The 25833-nt window shown below is 33.0% G+C and overlaps 1 non-coding gene and 6 pseudogenes across 1 annotated transcript; 6 read left to right on the top strand and 1 right to left on the bottom strand.

Moving 5' to 3' along the window:
- The first annotated feature begins 6587 nt into the window (after positions 1-6587).
- On the top strand, positions 6588-6725 carry LOC113785241 (5S ribosomal RNA; annotated as a pseudogene).
- A 169-nt stretch (positions 6726-6894) lies between these two features.
- On the bottom strand, positions 6895-7013 carry LOC113785247 (5S ribosomal RNA; annotated as a pseudogene).
- Positions 7014-7355: 342 nt separating this feature from the next.
- On the top strand, positions 7356-7474 carry LOC113785182 (5S ribosomal RNA). Its single transcript, XR_003471340.1, has one exon. It is a non-coding gene; the product is annotated as a 5S ribosomal RNA (ribosomal RNA).
- A 3696-nt stretch (positions 7475-11170) lies between these two features.
- LOC113785210 (5S ribosomal RNA) lies at positions 11171-11289 on the top strand (annotated as a pseudogene).
- Positions 11290-11597: 308 nt separating this feature from the next.
- LOC113785249 (5S ribosomal RNA) lies at positions 11598-11716 on the top strand (annotated as a pseudogene).
- Positions 11717-12006: 290 nt separating this feature from the next.
- LOC113785188 (5S ribosomal RNA) lies at positions 12007-12125 on the top strand (annotated as a pseudogene).
- Positions 12126-12443: 318 nt separating this feature from the next.
- LOC113785199 (5S ribosomal RNA) lies at positions 12444-12562 on the top strand (annotated as a pseudogene).
- The last annotated feature ends 13271 nt before the right edge of the window (positions 12563-25833 follow it).

The raw sequence follows: 25833 nt of genomic DNA, 5'->3' as shown, positions 1-25833 counted from the left end.
ATTTCTCAAGATTCACTCGGGTGTTATTTTTAAAACAAAAAGACGATGCATTTGACGCATTTAAAATATTTTGCAAAAAAGTACAAAATGAAAAAGAATCCAACATCATTTCTGTAAGAAGTGATCATGGAGGAGAATTCATAAATGATTCTTTTAAAACCTTCTTTGATGAACTTGGTATTTCTCATAATGTATCATGTACAAGAACTCCACAACAAAATGGAGTTGTTGAACGGAAAAATAGAACATTACAAGAAATGGCAAGAACAATCTTGGAAGAGTCTATTGTTGAAAGGTACTTTTGGGTTGAAGCCGTAAACACGTCTTGTTATATCTTAAACCGTGTATCCATAAGAAAAATCATCAACAAAACCCCATATGATATCTGGAAAAATAGAAAACCAAACATTTCTTACTTTCATATTTTTGGTTGTTGTTGTCATATTTTGAACAACAAAGATATCATTGGAAAATTTGATGCAAAATCTAATAAAGCAATTTTTCTTGGTTACTCAACTTATTCTTAAGGATATAGAGTATTTAATCTAAGAACTAATGTTGTAGAAATTAGTATGCACATATTATTTGATGAGTTTGATGACTTGGATATAAGTAAAAAGGATGAGGAAAAAGAAACTCAAACTGATTTACAGCAGCAAGACAGTCTGTAGAAAACAGAGATTGATAAACAATCTCCGTTTCATTCTCCACCAAAACGCTGCAGAACGATTGAAGATCATCCTCAAACCCAAATTGTTGGAGACACGGCTGATGGGATTCGAACAAGAAAATCATTCAAGAATGATGAAAACAACATGGCAATGATATCCCAAATTGAACCAAAATCAATTAAGGAAGCCATAATTGATCGATCTTGGGTAGAGGCCATGAAGGAAGAACATATGCAGTTCAAGAAAAATGAAGTCTGGACACTGATACCTGATCCACTAGATCAAACAATCATTGATACACGATGGGTTTTCAAAAATAAACTAGATGAAGAAGGTAAGGTTATCAGGAACAAAGCAAGATTAGTTTCTCAAGGATACATCAACAAGAAGGCATAGATTACGATGAAACCGTTGCTCCGGTTGCAAGGTTAGAAGCTATTTGTATACTCCTTGCATATGCATCCCATAAGCTTATTAAATTGATTCAAATGGATGTTAAAAGTGCATTTTTAAATAGATTCTTAAATGAACAAGCTTATGTGAAACAACCTCCAGAATTTGAAAATCAATCAAAACCAAATCATGTTTTCAAACCTACCAAAGCTCTATATTGTTTAAAACAAGCACCAAGAGCTTGATATGAACGATTAAGTTCATTGTTAATCAAAAATGGATTTTCAAGAGGAAAAGTTGACACCACATTATTTAAGAAAACATAGAAGAATGATTTACTTATTGTTCAAGTATTTGTTGATTATATCATTTTCAAATCAACTAATGAAAAAAATGTGTGAAGGATTTTCAAAACTTATGTAAAGTGAATTTGAAATGAGCATGATCGGAGAATTAAGGTATTTTTTTGGATTACAAATTAAACACTATGAAAACGGTATTTTCATCTGTCAAGAAAAATACATTAAAGATCTTTGGTCAAATACAAAATGAATGAATCAAAGATCATGTCTACTCCCATGCGTCCATCCTCTTCTTTAGAGAAAGATGAAAATGGTAAATCTATTTCTTAAAAAGAATATCGAGGAATGATTGGCTCTTTGCTTTACTTAACTGCCAGTAGGCATGATATAGTATTTGCAGTAAGACTATGCGCTCGATTTCAATCAGCACCGAAAGAAACTCATTTAACAACAGTAAAACAAATTTTTAGATATCTTGTTGGAACCACTAATCTTTGTCTTTGGTATATAAAAGGTTCACATTTTGATCTTATAGCGTATTGTGATGTTGATTATGCTGGAGATAAAATCAAAAGAAAAAGCACAAGTGGAGCATGTTAGTTCTTAAGTGAAGCATTGATAAGCTAGTCTTGTAGAAAACAAAACACAATAGCTCTATCAACCACTGAAGCTGAATATGTCTCAGCAGCAAACTACTGCTCACAAGTTCTTTGGATTAAAAATCAACTCGAAGACTACTCAATAAGTTATTCCAGCATTCCAATTTACTGTGATAACACTAGTGCAATAAATTTGTCTAAAAATCCAATACAACACTCTAGATCAAAACATGTTGAAATAAAACATCATTTTATTCGTGATCATGTCAATAAGAATGATATCGAATTAATCTCTGTTGATACTTAAAATCAACTTGCTGACATCTTTACAAAGCCTCTTGTCGAGGATAGTTTCAATTTGACCAAAGAGAAACTAAAAATTACGAAAAATCCAGAAAATTCTAGTTAAAATCTGCTTCTGCAGAAAACGGAGAATGTTTATCAATCTCCGTTTTTCCAGACATCAGTCTCCGTTTTTCAACCAACATACTCCTCTGTGTCATCACTTTCCCTCTCAAACCAAAAAGGGAAATCTTGACATTTAATGCATGTGTCTCTTTGTCTCTATTTTTGGCAACAAATGGTACTCAGTTCTGAATCTCAAAGAGACTGAAGTACTCTCTGACTTGTTTCAAGAAGGACCTACTCGCTACCTCTGCTTCGGAGTGACATCCAAACCACTCCATCATCTTTTTCCTCAAAAACAGCAACAGTGTTCTCAACTTCTCATCTTTCTCCTAAAATCTCTCTCAAAAACTCTTCCCTAACCACAACAATGGCGCGCACAAAGCAATTTGCAAGAAAGAATGCCTACCCTTGCTCGCCATCCTCATAATCTCCTTCATCTGACTCAATACAATGCTCACCATCTCCACCACCACGACCAACTCCTCTATATATATCCTCTGATACCACTTTTTCTGACTAACTCTCATCTTCCCCAAAACACAACCTTAACCATATCAATCCCAATCCTTTGTCCACTGTTCTTCCACCGCTCTACACATGTCCCCCTCCTAATCTCGCTCAAGTTCCTCCCCATCTATGAAAACTTACGATACCAAAAAGACGTTCTATGAGAGTACAATCTGGCATTGGAACCTCAATGGCCTCCACCATAAAACCATTCTACTTCATCATCTTCAATTCTGAGACTGATGACTCATCTGATACTCCCCTTCACACAACCACTACAGAGAAAGCAAAAACCCAACCCATCACTCCATCAAAATCTTCTTTCTCCTCTGAACCTTCTCAATCAACTTCTCCAAATCAGAAAAGGAGATTGATCAATGAAATCTTCTCCTCTCTTCCTAAATCATCTCAACCTTCCTCTCAATCCAAAAAAACAACCTCACGATCGATGAAAACAAAAACACCATAACCATTGCACAATTCCTGGCTAGAAACAACCTCAGAAAACCCCAAAGAATGAAAATGCATGCACCCAAATAAAACTTGAAACTCACTGAACTCGCCTCTCCAGAACATTCTCTGTTTCCCAATGTTCCCCAACCCTAACTCCAGAACGTTCTCCAAATCAAGAACGTTCTCCAGTTCATATTCCCTCTCCACAACAAGAACGTTATCCTCATCAAGATCGTTCTCCTGCTCGACCATCCTCTTCTCCACATCCTTAACAACATTCTCCAATCCCCAAAACCTCCCTAGTTCATACATCTTCCCCCTCACCCAAATCAAAATGTTCCTTCAATCCAAAACATTCATCTTCATCGACATCTGAATCATCTGAACCATCTCCACCCTCCAAAAAATCAAAACCAAACACACTTCCTCTTATTTCACCCAAAAACTCCAAAAGTTTCAAAGACAAATGGGTTCAACGCCCTATTGGAATCGAAAGAGTTTTTGTATTTGATAAACTAATAGTTGATGGCAATAATGTTCAGCATCATACTGATGCTCTAGGTTGGACCTCTTTTCTACAAACATCTGAGCATTACTACCCAGATGTTGTAATAGCTTTCTACTACAATGCTAAAACCTTCTCCAATAAATCCTTCATCATCTCCACCATTAAGGGAATCGAGATAAGATTGACTCCAGATATCCTGGCTTCCATCCTTCAACTGCCTACAGAAGGGTCGTCTCAGTTCTGAATCTCAAAGAGACTGAAGTACTCTCTGACTTGTTTCAAGAAGGATCTACTCGCTACCTTTGCACATATCTCAAGCCCTTTCCAAAAGTCTTCAACAGCATGAGCCAACATACGCTCCTTCCTCACTATGGAAGCCACAAGTATGTCTCTGCAAATGATGCTTTCATCATCTATCACCTCCTAAATTGTAAGCACCATAATCTTCCTCATGTAATCATTTAACACATGATCTACGCTGCCACTAAAGATTACAAGAAAAATATTGTTCCTTATGGAATGATATTAACTAAAATCTTTAGGCACTTTGGCATTCCTCTCTCCACTGAAAAATCCCTCAAAAAACTCTCCAAATTTTTCACAAAAAATCTCTCCCACATGCGCAAAACATTCTCTAAACAGCCTACCCACACTACTTCTTCCTTTCCAACTTCCTTGAAGAGAAAACGCTCGACAAGAAGAAGAACTGCCACCATACCAATCCCCTTCTCACCTTAAACATCTGATCATTTAGGAGATGCAGTAACTGAAATTGCTCCAGAACGTTCTCCACCAAACCGAGAACGTTCTCTAGAAAAAATCCCAAATCCATCAACTTTCTCCGTTTTTCCTCAATCATCCACATTATCCTCCACAGATGTCTCCATTATTCCATCTATCTCCGTTTCCACCATTCCATCCAACACAGTTGTTGCTGCCACCTCTCAACCGTCCATTCACCTCCATACTCCTCCTCGAATGGTTGAACCTTCCAATTCTAACATTATGGTTGCCCTTCCAACTATAATGGCACGACCACTTCAACACATTAGGAGACTGCTCTGTTGAGAACATGGCTCACAGAACAACTCGCTCCCAAACTGGGAATCGCACCTCCTCCACTTCATCATGTTCCTCCTCCTCTGCAAGTTCCTAACCCAGGAAAATTCTTCTCTTCTGAATGATCTTCTCCATCACTCGTGTCTTAGGATTTTCTACTCCCTCATTTTTGTATGAAAAGGGGGAGAATTAAGATAGTTTTTATTCTATTTTTAATCCCTTTTGTATATAAGATTCTATAATTATGCTAAAAGCAAACTTATGTGTTGTATCTCTTTTGAATTAATGAAAACAACTTATGTCAAAATTATATGCATGTTTAAAATTCTGTCAAAATCACTTACTGCATTAATTGAGGGGGAGCTATTAGGCTCTTCAAAATTGATATTAGAATCATAATTAAAATCTAAATTAACATGTTTGTCATCATCAAAAAGGGGGAGATGGTTAAGACAAACTCTCAAATTAAAGTTTTGATGAAAATAAACAAAGGTTAATTAAGAATGTTAATTATGGTTCTAAAATGTTATGTTAATTTAACTTGTGCTTTTGAGTGAATTAGTTCAAAGGTAAGAATCAAGCAAAGCAAAGAAAATAGTTAAAAACTGAACAGATAAAGAAACAAGAATATTCTGGACAAAACGGAGAATGATCTCCAGGTTCAACACTTATCGTCACAACCACTTAACCAATCAATCTCCACTATTTCAATGAAGTTTTTGCCTCTGAATTTTATACTAAGTTCATCAGTACATGGCAAGGAACAAGTATGATCCATTTCAGTCAAAGAAGGCTTTCGAATCATTAAGATAAAAGGTCTCGAATCAAACTAGTTGAAACAATCTAAATCTTCTTCAACCAAATTGTCAAGAAAGTTTAATCAATCTTGATTTGTACAAGACATCATGAAGATATCCAAAATGATCAAATCTGAATCTCAAGATTGATCATCAATATCCAGAAAGTTCAAACCGATAAAACCAGATTGATAATCAATCTCCGTTTCTGCAAAATTTCAGCATTGATCTCCTTACTTCTGCAGAAGTTTATAATCATTCACCAAACTGTTTTGGACAGAATCAAGGCTCCAGATCAAAGCTATAACATCAATGATTAAATGAGAAGCTTCAAGGATCATTAAACTCAAAGGAAAACTGATCAAAAAAGTTTGTAACAGCGCTAGTCAAAACATATTCAAAATGCTCAAAGGCTGGAATATGTTTAATCATATATATTGGTTTTGGTCAAAACTGACAGAGCACTACCAACAACTCTTTTGACCATTATTAAATGCTCCAAACGCCTATAAAAGAAAGGCTAATGTCCAGGAATAATGCAGAAGTTCAAGTGCTATCAAAGTCTCATAAATCATTCACATTCACATACTTGAAATTCTCATTTTCACAAAGAAGAATCAATTTTGAACTTTTATATCACATTGTGTTATTACTACTGAATTCTTTGTAAAGAATCGAATCTCAAACAGGAGTTGAGACATCTCAGATTCTATCAAAAAACAATTTTCGTGTCGTTCTTTTTATTTGTTGTTGGAAAAAAATATAAGGTTATTTTTTATTTACAAAAAAAAAATCCATGTTTCGGGAGAATTTCAATTAGTTGGGGGTGCCTTTCTTTTGGTATTTTCTTCGGTGCAATGCGTATATACAATTCTGACGCATTAATGTATAGGTGTGATCATACCAGCAATGATGCATTGAATCCCATCCGAACTCCGTAGATAAGCGTGCTTGGGAAAGATAAGCGTGCTTGGGCGAGAGTAATACTAGGATGGGTGACCTCTTGGGAAGTCCTCGTGTTGCACCATTTTTATTTTATTTTTGTATTTATTTCAGATTTGTTGCCATTTTCATAGTAAAAAAAACAAGTTTTCAAGCCACCGTCTCAGATGTCCTCGAATTTTGGCTAGAAAATCACAAATAATTCATGGAACAGTTGACCTAAAAAATCTGAAATAAATAAAAAATAAAATAAAAAATGTGCAACATGAGGACTTCCAACGAGGTCGCTCATCCTAATACTACTCTCGCCCATGTACGCTTATCTGCGGAGTTCTGATGGGATCTGGTGCATTAGTGCTGGTATGATTAAAAAGCGATTTTCCAAGAGGTCACAAAAAACTCACGAAATAGTTGACCAAAAAGCGATTTTCGTGTCGTTCTTTTTATTTGTTGTTGAAAATATATATCAGGTATTTTTTTCTTTATAAAAACAAAAAATCCATCCGAAGGTCACAAAAAACTCACGAAATAGTTGACCAAAAAGCGATTTTCGTGTCGTTCTTTTTATTTGTTGTTGAAAATATATATCAGGTATTTTTTTCTTTATAAAAACAAAAAATCCATGCTTCGGATGGATTTCAATTAGTCGGGGGTGCCTTTTTTTGGGTATTTTCTTTGATGCAACGCATATATACAATTACGACGCATTAATTTACAGGTGCAATAATACCAGCACTAATGCACCAGATCCCATCAGAATTTCGCAGATAAGCGTGCTTGGGCGAGAGTAATACTAGGATGGGTGACCTCTTGGGAAGTCCTCGTGTTGCACCATTTTTATTTTATTTTTGTATTTATTTCGTATTTGTTGCCTTTTTCCTAATAAAAAACCAGTTTTCAGGCCGCTATTTGGTATGTCCTCGAACTTTTGCCAGAAAATCTCAAAAGATTCACGGAACAGATGACCAAAAAGCGATTTTTGTGTTCTTTTTATTTGTTGTTCGAAATAAATATAAGGTTATTTTTTCTTTACGAAAAAAAATTCATGCTTTGGATGGATTTCAATTAGTCAGGGGCGCCTTTTTTTTGGTATTTTCTTTTGTGCAACACATATTAAATTACGACGCATTAATTTACAAATGCGATCATACCAGCACTATTGCTCTGAATTCCATCAAAACTTCGCAAATAAGCGTGCTTTGTGACACCCTAAATCCCAAAATAATATATATAATAATTTATATCATTTTTCTATAAAATTTGCAGCGAATAAATAAAAATTTATTTTCAAGAAAATAAAAACTTTTGTTTTTAAGTTAGATTATCACGTTTCTCAAAAATCAAAAGGGACACTTGAAATTTCTTTGCTCCTATAAAATAGTACAATCTCAATAAGCTTTATTTAAGTATAATTACTTGACTTAATTCTAAAAACTTACTAGTACTTATAAGGTTTTCATACAAAAAGTGTTTCAAATTAAATAAGTAAAATACAAATTACAACCCTTATTCCCGGTATCATCTATCAGAGCGTGGTTCCTCCCAAACTTGAACTTCAAGACTCATTAATCTGTAACAACTGCGATTTCGCAAACGCAGGGCCAAGTCAGTCAAACACGAACAACAAAGAAGGTGAGTTTTGAAATCATGTTAATAGTATAAAATATGTAAGGAGAACATGCAAACAATCATCATAGAACCGTATCATTACACAAACATTGCTCAAGAAAAATATCACATTAAAAAGTTAAAATCACTCAAGGAAAATCAATATATTTTACTATAACATCAAAGTGTCTAATAGAAATTATTATCGCTTTGGAAAGACATCAATCACAACAAAACAATCACAAGGAAATGCAATGATATGCATGAGCTTAGAGTCGACTTCACAATGTGGTACCATTCTAACTCTGAAATACTTGGTTAGGAGGCTTGATACTATGCCACCATCCTGGTGGACGGACAATTCAAATTGGCCATGTCCTCATAGATCCCCTCAACTCAACCCGAGACACATATACGCGATAGTCGAGGTAAACGTGTGTTGCATGGTAGCTCCCGACATTTGAAGTGTGACCTCCAAGTCGCCTAGGAATTCCCCACCCGAATACCTCAAAAGTCTAACAATCTTGCCTTAAGACTCAACAACAGACCACCACGATCAGACTCATTTAGTTGTACTTCCCTGGAATCACTAGGCTTGTCAGGCCCTACCTATATGATGACAAAATAATCTCCACTTCACAAATTCTCAATATTTATTTTCTCCCCTCGTTGGCCTATGGTACTCCATTAAGACCTTCATCTCAAACACAAATTGGAATCACAATATTCTCATCACAATTTATAACATCACTATCATTAATCACACATCATCACATATACTCATCACAATCTTATAACATCAATATCATCAATCATACATCATCACATAGACTTATCACAAATTTATAACATCATTATTATTAATTATACATCATCGTAATCACATAAAACTTATCAAAATGCATCCACCTTTTATTATCACATCACCTAAACATGTCTAATCAAACATATACATAAAATTCATTTGAAATCCAATATCACAATAATATCAAATGCGACACATTTAATGAAATTAAATCAAATATCACAATAATATCAAATGCCCAACATTTAACGAAATTAAATCAAATATCACAATAATATCAAATGCCCAACATTTAATGAAATTAAATCAAATATCACAATAATATTAAATACCACACATTTAACGAATCAATCAACACCTTATAAGTATTTCTCTTCCATATTTTAATCTCACAATTTCCATTTTACATATTAATTAATTTATCACTCAAAGGACTACTGCCGTACATAGCGAGCCCCGGATGAATTGTTGGGAAATACGGTTTTCCCGTTCATCTCACAATATATTATACTCATGAATTCAAACGCTCTCTCACCCCTTACCTTATTTCGACGCTTTCACACACGAGTACGATTCCACGAGCAAACAACCTTTGTTCTTTGACTTTTTGTCCTTTAATCGTTCATAAATCAGAAAACCAATCAGTGGATAATATAGCCACTTTTCACACGATTGTTTTGGCGTTGGTTTCACTCAAATCAGATGAATTTTTGACGAAAACGGAGAAACTTTTCTGGGACAGTCATCGATGAACGATATCAATTTTCTTCTTTTTCTCTCAATGTGCGGCTGTCCTATTTTATTCTAGGTTACTCTCTCTTTCTCATGCCTTTCATTCTTGTTATTTTCAATTAATATTTTTTTTTATTTAATTAGATTTTACTCTTAAATATGTGTCTAATCCATAAAATAAATTTTATTTATTTCTTCTATTTATTTTTATTTTTTAAATAAAACAAACAATTATCAAAACTATTTTTTTTGAACACTTTTTTTTTTCAAACATAATTTAATTACCAACGTATTACTGATATTTCAAAAGCAATTTTATAAAATGAAGTAAAGTAATTAATCTTTTAAAATACATTAACCATCAAAACCCTCATATTCAAAATAATCCCTACAATAATACTTATTTTTCCAAATTCTCAAATTAAAATATTACCATCATTAGAGAATAGTTGAAATTTTAAAATAAATAAATATGACGTCGACACTTTATATTAATTACTAAATCTTAATAAATATATATAAAATCACAATGTCATTACAAGTATATAAAAATAAACGAAATCAAACACAATATCAATTCTATCTCGAGATAATTATTTATAAAAAAATAACTAAAAATAAAAAATAGTTATAAATAATTGAAATTTAACTACGTGCATACTCAACATCAGTCAAGCACACAAAAAAATATTACATTAATTCGGTACGCGTATATACACTTAAAATCGCATAAAATATTTTTCTTTAAAATATTACAGTAAAATACTATAATTTTTTTAAAAAAATATATCAAATCATAAAATATAATAATTATTATTTATATTGCTCATGTAATATAATATTTATAAAACTAACACATCGTAGAAAGCACCCGTATGACGAAAATTATCCCAAAATTTATCAACATATATTATAAAATAATTTTAACATCAAATAAATTATTTAAAATCCCATTTAATTAATAAAATAGTTTATTATAAAATTTGGGTGTTACATGCTTGGGCGAGGTAAATAGTTTATTACAAAATAGTTTATTACAAAAATTTGGGTGTTACATCCTGGGAAGTCCTCCTATTGCACCTTTTTATTTGTTTTTATTTTTGTATTTATTTCAGATTTGTTGCCATTTACCTAGTAAAAAAAAACTGCCTCGGATGTCCTCGAATTTTTGCCATATAATCACACAAAAAATGATGGAACAGTTGAACAAAAAGCGATTTTCGTGTCGTTCTTTTTATTTGTTGTAGGAAATAAATATAAGGTTATTTTTTCTATGCAAAAAAAAAAAATCCAAGCTTCGGATGGATTTTAATTAGTCGGTGGTGGCTTTTTTTTGGTATTTTCTATGGTGCAACTCGTATATACAATTACGACACATTAATTTACATATGCGATCATACCAGCACTATTGCACCAGATCCCATCAGAACTCCGCAGATAAGCGTTCTTGGGCTAGAATAATACTAGGATGGGTGACCTCCTGGGAAGTCCTCGTGTTTCACCTTTTTATTTTATTTTTGTATTTTTTTTATTTGTTGCCTTTTTCCTAGTAAAAAACAAATAGTTTTGAGGCCATTGTCTCGGATGTCCTCAAATTTTTACTAGAAAATCAAAAAAAATTCTCGAAACTGTTGACCAAAAAGCGATATTTGTGTCGTTCTTTTTATTTGTTGTTGGAAATAAATATAAGGTTAGTTTTTCTTTACAAACAAAAATCCATGATTCAGATTGATTTCAATTAGTCGGGAATGTCTTTTTTTTTTGTATTTTCTTTGGTGCAACGCATATATATCATTACGTCGCATTAATTTACAGGTGCGATCATACCAGCACTAATGCACCGGATCCCATCAGAACTCTGAAGTAAAGCGTGCTTGGGCGACACTAGTACGAGGATGAGTGACCTCCTAGGAAGTCCTCGTGTTTCACTTTTTTTTAATTTTTTTTTATCTGTTTCAAATTGTTGCCATTTTCCTAGTAAAAAAACAAATTTTCAGGCCCTCGAATTTTTTCAAGAAAACCAAAAATAATTCACGGAATAGTTGACCAAAAAGTCGATTTTCAAGTTGTTCTTTTTATTTTTTGTTGGAAATAAATTTAAGTTATTTTTCCTTTACAAAAAAAAATCATGCTTCGGATGAATTTCAATTAGTCGGGGGTGCTTTATTTTTGGTATTTTCTTTGGTGCATCGCGTATATACAATTACGACACATTACTTTATAGGTGCCATCATACCAACACTAATGCAGTGGATCCCATCAGAACTCCGTAGTTAAGCGTGCTTGAGCGAGAGTAGTACTAGAATGGGTGACCTTCTGGGAAGTCGTTGTGTTGCACCTTTTTTATTTTATTTTATTTATTTATTTCAGATTTATTGCCATGTTTATAGTAAAAATACAAGTTTTCAGGCCACTATCGCGGATGTCCTCGAATTGTTGCCAGAAAATCACAAAAAAAATTCACTGAATAGTTAACCAAAAAGCGATTTTTGTGTTGTCCTTTTTATTTTTTGTTGGAAAAAATTATTAGGTTATTTTTTCTTTACAAAAAAAAAAGATCCATGCTTTGGATGGATTTCAATTAGTCGCGGGTGCTTTTTTTTTTGTTGGTATTTTCTTTGGTGCAACACATTTATACAATTACGACGCATTAATTTACAGGTGCGATCATACCAGCATTAATGCATTAGATCCCATCTGAACTCCGTAGTTAGGCATGCTTAGACGAGAGTACTATTAGGATGGGTGACCTCCTGGGAAGTTCTCGTGTTGCACATTCTTTATTTTATTTTTGTATTTATTTCAGTTTTTAGGCCACTGTCTCGGATGTCCTCGAATTTTTGCCAGAAAATCACAAAATATTCACGGAGCAGTTGACAAAAAAGCGATTTTTGTGTCGTTATTTGTTGTTTCAAGTGTTCTAATTGTTGGGAACTAGTGTATAGAGTTAGAGTAGTCGTGAACATCTAAGAGTGGAATAGTTCTATATTGCTTGGAACAAATTATTGATTATATATTGATGTAAGTGTCATTGTTACTACTTGAAAGTTACAAATAAATTATTGTGAATATATAATTAAGTGAATTTTTAACTTGAAGTAAGGAGTAGGAGTTGTGGTGCCACCTTCACACTCCTGAATCACGTTAAAGATACTTTTAATTATATATGTTTAAATTTGAATGACTGCAGTTATAGTTACCTTAAGTAGTTGACTATATGAGTAGGAGGGGCTAGCTACCCCAATGACCCATCGTTGATAAAAGGGGCAACAAAAACATATTGTTATTATTTTTAGAAATACTTGTTAAATCTATTTTTGAAATAGTTAAAAATCATGTTCAGCTCTTATACAAATTTGAGTGATTATGAGTCTTATGTGGCATCATGTTGAATGCCGATAATTGGTTATGTGGCGTGAATAATGGTTGGAGTGAGTTTTGAAAATATGTGAAAATATTTATCCTCTTCCACTATGGTTAGGTACTATAGTTCTTGATTTCGAATAAATTGTTCACGATACGAATTCTTATGTGTGTCTCCATTTGGAATTCTTAAGGGTACGAAATCATTGAAATATTGTTCTATTTTTCTTACTTAAGTGAAATTTGTTGAGAAATAGATAATATTATTTGAATATTTTTTAGCGAGTAAAACTAGAAAATCATTGTTTGAGTAGTTAGTTGAAGTTAACAATACATTTGGCATATTTTCGCTTCATTGAACTTGAGGTAGTAAGTTTGTGATTACTAAATCTATAAGTTTTGTCTCCTTCATAAATTATAGTGGGTAATTATGGTATTTCATTCATGATTGAAATATTAGTTGCGATTATTTAAATGATTCATTGTGTCATGTTAGTCTATCATGTTAAGGTAATTGATTTTTGACTTATGGTGCCTAAATGAATAGTGAATACCTTAAATATGTTTATAAATTAAGTTTGAATCTTGAAGGTGGTTATTTAGATATCAGATAGGCTATTATTCACTTCAAATTTTGAGGACGAAACTATTTTACAAATGAAATATTATTTTAAATAATTAATTTGGTGTTAAAATTATTTTAGAGTACATGTTGATAAATTTCGTGATTAATTTTCATTATATGGGTACTTTAGATGATGTGCTACTTTTATACATATTGAACTAAATGAGTAATCTAAATAACAAATATTATATTTTATATATTTTTCAAAATAGTATTTTATTGTAATATTTTAAAGAATAAGATTTTTGGCGATTTTACGTGCATATGCACGTACGCAATTAATGTGATATTTTACAATGTGTTTGATTGATGTTAAGTGTGCACGTAGTTATATTCCAATTATTTATAACTATTTTATAGTTTTAGTTATTTATTTTATAAATAATTATCTTGAGATAGTAGTAATATTGTATTTGATTTTCTTGATTTTTATATACTTGTTATGGCATTGTGATTTTATATTTATTTATTTTGAATTAGTAATTAATATAAATTATTGATGTTATATTTATTTATTTTATAATTTCAAATATTTTCTAACGATGGTAGTAATTTAATGTAAGTATTTGGAAAAATAAGTATAATTATAGTGAATAATTTGAATATGAGAGTTTTGGTTATTAATGTATTTTAAAATATTAATTATTTTGTTTTATAAATTATTAGTTTTAAAATATTAATAAAATTTTATTAATTAAATTGTGTTTTAAAAAAATAAAATAAAAATAGTAACAGTAAAACACAAAAGTAGACTAATGAGATTTACCCATGTGTGTAAAGGATTTAAATTGTTAATAAAATAAAATAAAATAGAAGATTAAGGAAAGAAGCTTACAACCCATCGCCGTAAAACCAAGAGGAAACCAACAACAAACCTATTGTTTGACATCGGTGATCGATTACTGTCCCATAAAAATTTCTCCGTTTTCGCCCAAATTTGAGTATGTTGTTTCTGTCGCGTCCGGTTTGTCCGCGAAAAAGGAGTCGCCACCAATTTTATTTTTATTAAAGGAAAAATTGGATAAAACCTAAAATAATGATTTTTGAACCAAAAAATTCGAATTCGGGAGTCGATTACGAGTAGAGAAAGTATTACCACCCTACAACATCCATTAAAACGGTTACCCTATAATTAATTATATACATACTATTTATTTTTTTATTTTTACCCCAAAAAGAATAATAAAAAAAAAGAAATTATTTACATTAATAAAAGAAGGAAAAATGTTTTTTTATTAATTTGGTTTGACAAGGGAAATACCTTACTCCTACGTATCCCCAGGTGCAATAGGGAAATCAAAACTCACGTAGTTCTTGGGTAGAAAATATTTATGTGTTGATCGATTTTATTATTAATTTTATTTTATATATATATCAAAATAAATTAACAAAATAATAGTGATAATAATAGTAATAATGGTAATAATGAAAATAATAATAGGAGTGATGTGTTGTATATTGATTTGTGTATCGTTTTATTTTTAAAGAAACATTTTTACTATCTTTTTTTATTTTTATAAAAATGTAAAGGATAAAAATCCGCGAGTAGGCGATGCATATGTGGCGCGAACCGACGGCGATAATAATAAAAGAATTTAAGATCTAACACACAAGAAATAAAACACAATTAAATTGAGAGATCACAAATTTGATAAAGAAATAAACGATTATACAACAATTAAATTGATTTTTATTAGTTGATTCCAAAATTTGATCGTGAAGTAAAAAAAAAGTTATTGTTTATATCATACGTGCATAGAATAGTAAAAAAAAAAACTTTATAACAATAATAATGTAAAAAAAAAATAGACAAGAAGAAAAAAGAAAAATAAGTGTTTACCGCACTGGAAATGTTCTTTACTAGCTCGTTCCAATCTTTCTTCTTTCTTTTCTCTCTATTATTCTCTCTTCTCTTTTATTTTTTTGTGTGCTCTCAATTGTGCTCCTCCTCCCCCTTTTGTCCTCTTATGGTAGACTATTTATAGACTTTTGGGTGTAGATTACAAAAGACAAGAGAATAATTGTCAATGAATTATCATTAATATGTTTCTTTCGGCTTCTTTTCTATTCAATTGACCACCATTATACTGATTTTTATTACAATTGATTCATATCTTTACGGTTTATTTTCATTCAAATGATGACCATTATAATGATTTTTATTACCATAAATTCAATTTAATTAAATACATTTGTTTTTATTTGTTTTTATTTAGAAAATAGTAAAAGTTTCTGGAAAGGAATCAGAGTCAAATAGAAACCAAACACAATTCATGATTTTCTAAAAATCTAACAATTTATTTTTATTATTATTTTCATCATTATTAATTTTTATTATTATTTATATTTTATATATATTTATAAAAAATCATAAAGTAGCGGACAAAGTTAGGTGTTAACAGCTGTCCCTCTTTACTTAGAATTTACTTTGAGAATCAAAGTAAGTGATAAGTAAAGATGACAACTCTAATTTTGTCTGAATATAATTTTGGTAAGTCTTTTACCTAATTTCAAGATGCTAATCGTTTTCTCAACTTTGGGTGCGAATCGTTTTCTCAGTTTCACTGCAAGCCGTTTTACTAGCTTCAACATGCAGGTCGTTTTCTCGGCTTCGGGTGCGAGTCGTTTTCCCGGCTTCAACATGCGGGTCTTTTTCTCGGTTTCGGGTGCGAGTAGTTTTCTCGGCTTCAACATGCGGGTCGTTTTCTCGGTTTCGGGTGCGAGTCGTTTTCCCGGCTTCAACATGAGGGTCGTTTTCTCGGCTTCGGGGTGCGAGTCATTTTCCCAGGTTCAACATGCGGGTCGTTTTCTCGGCATCGGGGTGCGAGTCGTTTTCCCGGCTTCAACATGCGGGTCGTTTTATCGGCTTTGGGTGCGAGTCGTTATCCCAGCTTCAACATGCAGGTCATTTTCTCGGCTTCGGGGTGTGAGTCGTTTTCCCGACTTCAACATGCGGGTCGTTTTCTCTGCTTCGGGGTGTGAGTCGTTTTCCCGGCTTCAACATGCGGGTCGTTTTCTGGGCTTCGAGGTGCGAGCCGTTTTCCCGACTTCAACATGCGAGTCATTTTCTCGGCTTTGGGTGCGAGTCGTTTTCCTGGCATCAACATGCGGGTTGTTTTCTCGGCATCGGGGTGCGAGTCGTTTTCTCGGCTTCAACATGCGGGTCGTTTTCTCGGCTTTGTGGTGCGAGTCGTTTTCCCGACTTCAATATGCGGGTCATTTTCTCGGCTTTAGGTGCGAGTCATTTTCCCAGCTTCAACATGCGGGTCGTTTTCTCGGCTTCGGGGTGCGAGTCGTTTTCCCGACTTCAACATGCGGGTCGTTTTCTCGGCTTTGAGGTGCGAGTCGTTTTCCCGGCTTCAACATGCGGGTCGTTTTCTCGGGTTCAAGGTGCGAGTCGTTTTCCCGGCTTCAACATGCGGGTCATTTTCTCGGCTTCAGGTGCGAGTCGTTTTCCCGGCTTCAACATGCGGGTCATTTTCTCGGCTTCAGGTGCGAGTCGTTTTTCCGGCTTCAACATGCGGGTCGTTTTCTCGGGTTCAAGGTGCGAGTCGTTTTCCCGGCTTCAACATGCGGGTCATTTTCTCGGTTTTAAATTTATAAAATGTCATTAATCGATAAATGAATGAATGAATATGTTGGTTTTTATTAATATTTTTATTGGACACGATCATTCAAATCTTGAATGAGAAAAAACACTTATATCTTTTTCTTGAATTTGATATATTTTATTTGTTTTTTGTCCTCTTATATTTTTTCCTTTTCTTTCGTTCTTTCTATTTTCTTTGAAGAAGAAGAATTAATATTGTGATGTTAAGTTGGACCTCATGTTGTTGTCTGCCTTGTACTTTAAACAACATATACTATATCCGATTTTATTTCAATTTATTATATCGAGGTATGGTATATGTTTTACTTTCCAATACTTCTTATGCCATAGTCCGATCCATATTATTGATCCTATCCTTACGACTATATATTTTTTGTTGTTATTTTTCTTCTTCTCTCAAGTCGCTCTTTCGGTTTTTCAACCCAACAAATATTTTTTGTGTACCCCTAATTTTTGCCAAGGTCACCCTTTCAGGTTTTCAACCTAGCGGGTATTCATTATTTTTTTTTGTACCCTAATTTTTGCCTAGGTTGCTCTTTTCAGGTATTCAACCTAGCGGGTATTCATTACTTAAGTGTGATATTTTTTTACAGCGTCTGAGTTTACAGGGAGGATTAAATCTTTTATATCCATATTTGTGAGGATAAAAGCCCTACCTAAGAAAGCTTTCTTCAGGACGTATGGGTCCTCATAGTTAGGGGGTCCATTTCCCATGAAAATCCTTTTGAATGGGTAAGATCTTTTTTAGCACCAGGTCTTCTTCCCGGAATTCTCGAGGACGTATTTTTTTATTGTACATTTTTTTTCCAGTCTTTTCTAATATAATTGTCCATGGCATAAGGCCGCCAACCTTTTTTCTTCAATTAAATTCAATTGATCGAAACATATTTATACCCATTCTGAATCCTCTAGTTTGACTTCCATTAATATTCTTAGCGAGGGGATTTCTACTTCAATGGGTAGCACAACCTCAATCGCATATATTAAGGAAAAAGAGGTTGCCCCAATTGAAGTGCGTATCGAGGTGCGATACCCGTGTGGTGGCAACGGCAACATCCCATGCCAATCTTTGTATGTTACAACCATTTTCTAAATAACTTTTTTTAATGTATTTATGTTACATTATTTGTTCCACACAACTGTTTGATTTTTTCCGTAAAAATTTAAAGGTCAATTCATAAGTGACAGTTAGTTTTGATATAAATCTTGAAATATAATTTAGTCTCCCATGAAAACCACAAACCTATCTCTCTGTACTTTGGGGAGGCATTTCCAAAATGGCTCAAAGATTATCGAGGTTAATCTCTATTCTTTTATGACTAACCAAAAATTCTAACAATTTTCCCCACTGTACGCCTAAAGTGCATTTGAAGAGGTTAAATTTTAGCTTGAACTTTCTGAATCTTTCAAAGAGTTTCTTTAGATCAATCACATATTTTTCTTTTGTTTGTGACTTAGCAATCATGTCATCTACATAAACTCCTATCTCCTTATGTATCATGTCATGGAATAGAGTTACCATAACTCTTTGGTAGGTTGCCCCAACCTTCTTTAGACCAAAAGACATTACCTTGTAACACAATGTTCCTTAAGCAGTGAAGAAAGTTGTTTTTTTCATATCATAGGCAGCCATCTTGATTTGATTGTATCTTGAGCAACCATTCGTAAAGGAGAAAAAGTGAATGGTGAGCCATATTGTCATCCAAAATATTGATGTGAGGTAACGGGAAATCATCTTTAAGACTGGCTTTGCTAAGGTCCTTATAGTCGACACACATTCGAATTTTGCCTTCCTTTTCAACACCAGTACAATATTGGCTATCCATTAGGGATAATTTGCCACATCGAAGAACCCATCGTCAAATTGTTTTTTTTTTTTACCTCTTCCCTAATTTTTAATGACATATCGGGCTTTATTCGCCTTAATTCTTGTTTAACCGAAGAAAAATAGGTTTTAAGGGAAATTTATGCTCCATTATGCTAGTATCCAATCCATACATATCCTGATATGAAAAGATAAAAATATCTTTGTATTCCTGTAGAAGTTGGATTAGTTGATGATATACTTATTTCTTTAAGATAGTGTCGACTTTAACTTCTTTATTGGTTCCTAATGGGCCATAGTTCCCTTAGCTTCTTGTTTTACCGATCCCTAGACTAATCACCTTTATTGGTTCCTTATGGGGCATAATTCCCTTAGCTTCTTGTTTTACCGATTTTAACAATTCTAGGGGAAATTCAAAATCTTCTTCATTATCTTTTATTGCCATATTAGTAAGATGGTCAAAGTTATGTGGCTGGATTTTAGTATAATTATCTGTTAATGGATTATTCTCAAATATAGGAATTGCATTGAATACTATAGGCAACTTGATCGTCTCCCCATTCTTGATGTCTGCTTTTGCATTATATGGATGAACCCAATTAGCATCACCGATCGAAAGGTCATCTCTGACTATTGCAATATGAGTCTTGTTTGTCTTTGATGCATTTTGGAAACTATGTTGAATGTCACAGATGGGAATCATTTTGGTTCTAGGGTATCGATTTTAAATCCGAGCTAACCTTTTTTTTTTAGCCAATCTTTGCTTGTCAACTTTGGTTGGTTCGTAATCTAAACCCCATTTATCTCTATTCTCAAGAAGTTTTATCAGTCCTTTGAGAAGTTCTTCATTCTTCCCCAAACCGTGTCATGGATGATGCCCTCTACTTAACATGAATCTAACAACCATAATAGTTGTGTTTAATAAATGTGGTTCTATTTTGTTGTTTCGATGTAAGCGGTGCCCACGATTTTTAGTGTTTGGAAGGAGGTCTCCAGAGCTTACTCTATTATCTCAACGTACAGTGTGGTGGAAAACTTACTCACCAACGAGTCTTCCTCTTCTAACACGATTATCAGCTGGTCATATACCATATGCTTTACCTTTTGATGTAGGGTTGATGGCACCACACAGGTAGAATGGATCAATGGTCTCCACAATAAGCAGCTATAGGCGGGTATGATATCCATCAAATGAAACATGATTTCAAAAGTGTCCGGGCCTATTTGCATTGGGAGTTCAATTTATGTCATCATTTCTCTATGACTCCCATCGAAAGCTTTAACAAGGACTCTTGATATCATATGATCGAGGCACATTACTGATACGTGCAACGCTTTGTTATGGTCTCTCTTCGACATGCAGTTCGTCATCTATGAAGGTTAGATGACTATTGTCCTTTTGATCTTTAAAGAGATTTTTTATTACATCACCAACTTGATCTTTAGTTGCCATTGCCTTGTAAAGACGTCATACTAGTTTTGGACTCTTGACATTTCACATATTTTGTGCCCCAACATATGATTATCATAAAAATGAGTTTTGACAAAAAAGATTTGTAACACAAGAAAGTAGTGAAGGAAGGTTCAGACAATGATATTTAATGAAAAAATCTATGGTACAAAAAAAGAATTCATAGAAAGATAAGAAGATAAGGTGATCTCATATGGGTAAATGACCCAATTTGTTAGTAGTTTTTCATAAAAGAAGTGTGCTAATAAATCATTCCATAATTTCAATAGCGTTATTGACCCACTTTGGAGGATATGATTTGCCTCAATTTATCTTCACAACCTTTCAAAATATATTGATTCGACTTCGATTTGTGTAAGCCATATTATTTGCACATTTTCCTTTATAACTTCTTCATTCTATTTTTTTTTTGCCCTAATTTTTAACTAGGTAGCCCTTATGGGTTTTTGACCTAAAAGGTCTTCATTCATTTTCGCATAGGTTACCCCTTCTTGTTTTTGACCTAGCAGGTCTTTATTCGACTTTATATCCTCACTTTTCCCAGGTTGTCCTTTTGGATTTTCTGCCTCATTGGTATTTACGTATTTTTGTACCCTAATTTTTGCCTAGGTCGCCCTTTCAGGTTTTCAACCTATTGGGTATTTATTATAATTTTTTGTACTCTAATTTTTTCCTAGGTCTCCCTTTCTGGTTTTCAACCTAACAGATATTTATTATTTTTTTTATACCCTAATTTTTTCCTAGGTCGTCCTTTTGGATTTTCAACCTAGCGGGTCTTCATTTAGATGTAATACTTTTTGAAGCATCAATGTGTGAAAGTAATGATATGTCTTCTTGATCCATATTGGTGTAGATCATAGCAAAACTTGAATGTATTGGTATTGCGGCTCATATAGTTGGGAGTCCACTTTATGTGCTAGTCCTTTTAAATATGTGAAATCTTCTTGAGTGCTAATTTTTTCTTTTAAAGCTCTGAAGTTCATATGTTATTCTTTTAAGATATTTTGAAATAATTGTCCTTGATATGAGGCAGTCAACATTTTTCTTGACTTGAATTCTGTTGGTCAACACAAATCATTACTCTTGATAAAAGAATTTTTTGTTTGAACGAGTCGCACTGCCTTTATTCTATATAATAAGAATAAAAGGGTGCCCCAATTATAGTCTGATTCTCAGGGAGGGTGTCCCACTATTACGAGATAATATTTGGTACGAGAATTTTCTATCTAGCTTTCTTCTACATTTGATAGTAAACAGGATGGTCGTGACTTTCATTCTTGTGAGGGACTATTCTTCATCATGAATTTTAACATTGAAAATAAAACAGTTAGAACATTAGCTAGTTGATTATATTGTTGAGGGGAAGGACATGATGGAAAATGACTTCAACTTTTAGACATTTGTCTAATATGTACATATAAATGATCATCTTCTTATCCCAAATTATACATTTTTGATTCAATTGGTTGATGATTAGGTCAAATCCCAATATGCTTTCAACATTTCACTTTTGATTTGTAGGCAGCTAGAATAGTCATGGTACAAACTTCAAATTCCTCCAAGTGATTGGTATATTCAAAGTACAATTAGAAAATGATAAAGAGAAAACGACCTGTCTAGGGGATTAATATGACGTTAATTGCATGTCCCAACATATTGAGGTCCATCCAAATAAATGATTTTATTTTTATAGTTCTCATCCCCTTCAGTGGAATTAATAGCATGACTGAAATTATGTAATGAAATCTTAGCAAACTTATTTATAGCTGAACTACTTACAAATATGTATGATACATGGTTAGAATAAGAGAAAGACATATAATATTGGGTAATAAATGGTTAAATATATGAGGGGTAGAAAGGAAGAGACAACAAAATGCATTTAGTGATATTCATAATATTAAGGAAACAAAAGTGTGTCAATATAATAAAGTATCGTAAGACTTTATATCTATCAATATTATTGGTGTTGTAGAATTAAAATTCACAAGAGAAACTGATAATATCTTCATTGTCGACTTTGCCCCTTGGATAGACTCATTAAATATATGCAATATCATCAATGTCTTCAACAAAATATTTAGTCGAGGTTTTTTCAATTGTCCTTAAAGGTTCATACAAGATTTGATATTTTTCTTTAGATTGGTGAATTTTTTTCATGACATTAAAGTAGTAAGCGATAATGATGAAAGTTCAACATAGATGACCCAACTTCTAGAGGTTCACCTGTGGTGAAAAGCCAAAAAAGTATGTCCATGAATTCGAATTAGGGGGTGGAGGATGAAGATGAATCTCATTAGTATCATGTTCAGATCTTGTAGACAAGTTACTTGAGGTAGACCTAGACTAAAGGTAAAAATTGTTAGACTTATGAAATCAATGGGAAACATGAGTTCTACGTATTCATCCATGATTCAGATAATCTTGTTAGACTTATTGATGTTCATCCATGATATAGACATAGGGTCTTTCAGTTGATCCAGATAACCTTTGTATGCTTCAATTCATCCATGATTTTAGCCCGAAAACATGTTCGGTAAGGGTGTCATGATACTTTTTTCTTTCTTTTTTTTTTTTTTGCTTTTTTTTTGCCATTTCTTTTTTTATTATTTTTTTCTTAGGTTTGCACTCAGCCCATGTATAGAGCCCACTCATAAGTGTATGAATCGTGTTAGGTGTTGGTTATATGACTTCTATTTTTAGGAAATTTTATACAATATTATCAACAAGATTATCCAATTCTTTTCTAAGTGATGAATTAATATCAAAACCAACTTGTTTAATATTAATTCCTATGTTTAACAGCAAAATATTCTAACAGTATATTTGCAGCGGAATTTTACAATCACGTGCAAGATTAATATAAAAAGTAAAGAGAGAGAGGAAATAGTGCACCAGGGATTTTTATACTGGTTCAGCTATCACTTTGATAACCTACATCCAGTCCTGAAATCTACAACATATTTCAGCTTTTCACTAGAATGATTTGAGAAACGTTTTTACAGACTTTCCAACGTCACAACCTATCCATCCAACTCACAATCACTTCTATCACAATACCAACCTATCCCTAAGAGTTACTCGTCAAACTCTAGCGAGATCAAGCTGAGGTTTCTTTTAGATGACCACAAGTATCCTAAAAGATAACCACCAGTGTACACTACTGGATTTCCAAAACTTCAATTACAGAAAATGTTCTTTCAAAAAGAATTAAAGAATACTAAGAAAATTTGACTCAATCACAATGTAAGATCTCACACAAAAATATTAGCCAATGAGTATTTGTGTGCTGTAAAAAAATTTCTCTCAAGTTGTTTTTCAGTCTTCAGTGTTTATGAAAAAGTGTTATGATTGTTTTTAAAAAATTGTGATTGATTCAATTTATATATTTTCAGAAAAACAACATATAAATCGATTTCGTAATCAATTTTATTAAAGTTTAAAACCAGCTTAATCGATTACCTAATCGATTATCGCGTGTCTTGTTTTTCTTGAATCTTGAAAATATATGAACTAATCGATTTTCCAATCGATTCTTTTAATGCAATTATCAGAGACTGATACTTAGTTTGTATCAGAATCGATTGACTAATCGATTATACATGTTTTGTTCAAACAACGAGATCAAAACAATCAATTACTCAGTCGACGCATATTCATTGACATAATCGATTTGGCAAATGGCTGAATTCTCCCTGTAACTCAAACATTTTACTTCAATCGATTCGTCAACCGATTGTCCTGGTCACAGTGACTCAGATATTTACCTAAACCGATTTGCCAATCGATTGTGCTTGTTACATGACCTCAGCTATTTGGTCAAAATCAATGTGCCAATCGATTATTCAATGTGTTTCTGATAAATGATTAACTAGTTCATTCTTTCAATTGATTACCTAATCGATTGATGCAAAGCTTGCACCTCAAGAAACATTTATCAATCGATTATCTAATCGATTAGTGCATTGCTTGCAACTTAAGAAATTTATTTCAATTGATTGTCCAATCGATTTCGTTGATCACAGAACACATGTCTGATGAAAAAAGTATTTTCATAATCGATTTGCCAATCGATTGTTCAGTATGAGTTTGGTTCTGTGAATCACAAAATCGATTACTCAATTGATATGCAAATCGATTGTCCAATTGATTTGTTTAAACACAGAACACAGGTTTTGATAAAACCTTTAAGTAATCGATTTCCCAATCGATTAACTTAGTGAAACCTTCATTCTGTGAGTCTGACAATCGATTGTTCAATTGATTGATCAATTGATTTTCCCCCTTTTTGATTTAATGACAAACACACAGTTTTAACCTTGAGATTATTCAGAATCCCCCCCTGAATTTTAGAGTTTATGGTTCATTTCAACAACATAAGCACAAGCTATTCACATTCATTTAACTTTGGTATCAGATTTTGATATCATAGCTTGCTATTCAAGTTTATTAAAATCAGAGTATTATAGCTTATACAAAATTTGGTATCAGAGTACAATCAGGGTACATTATCAGATATTATGTATCAGAGTGCATTATCAGATATCACAAGTTAATAGTCAATTAGAGCAATATCACATAAGCAATAGCACAAGTTAAACTTTGATACCAATCTCCCCCTTTTGTCATTGAATTCAAAAAGAAATACAAGAGAGAATGATTAATTAAAAAATCTATAATAGGATATATACAAAACCATTACAAAGCAAAAAAAGAAAAAGAAAATCCTAATCAACTAATCTAGGACTACTCCTCATTATCACCAATGGGAGAGGTAGAGACTATTGTATTATCCTCAGCAAGTGTCACCTCACCATGAAGTTCAGTACTTTCTAGGTTGGTAGGATTTGGTTCTTCAGCTGCTTGCTTGCCAATTTCAACAATGTCTTCAAAAGACATTTTGAGACCCAAGTGTTCTTGGATGGCAGCAACATCTTGAACCACTAAGTTTAAGGTTGCTTGGAGTTCCTTAAGAGAGGCTACCACCCTAGCATTGTGAGCAGCCTGGGACTCCATCAAGTCTAGCAACTTAGCAAAAAGCTCAGGTTGTGCTTCAGCTGGCTCAGTTTGTTCAGCACTTGGTTGTATCCTTGTCCAAATGCCATTGATCCTTTTCAATTGCATCTGATTTACAATGGATTCACCAAAGTTTAGA

The sequence above is a fragment of the Cicer arietinum genome, chromosome 1 (genome assembly GCF_000331145.2).
Source record: "Cicer arietinum cultivar CDC Frontier isolate Library 1 chromosome 1, Cicar.CDCFrontier_v2.0, whole genome shotgun sequence".
NCBI lineage: Eukaryota > Viridiplantae > Streptophyta > Magnoliopsida > Fabales > Fabaceae > Cicer > Cicer arietinum.
This window is presented reverse-complemented; position numbering and strand designations above follow the sequence as displayed.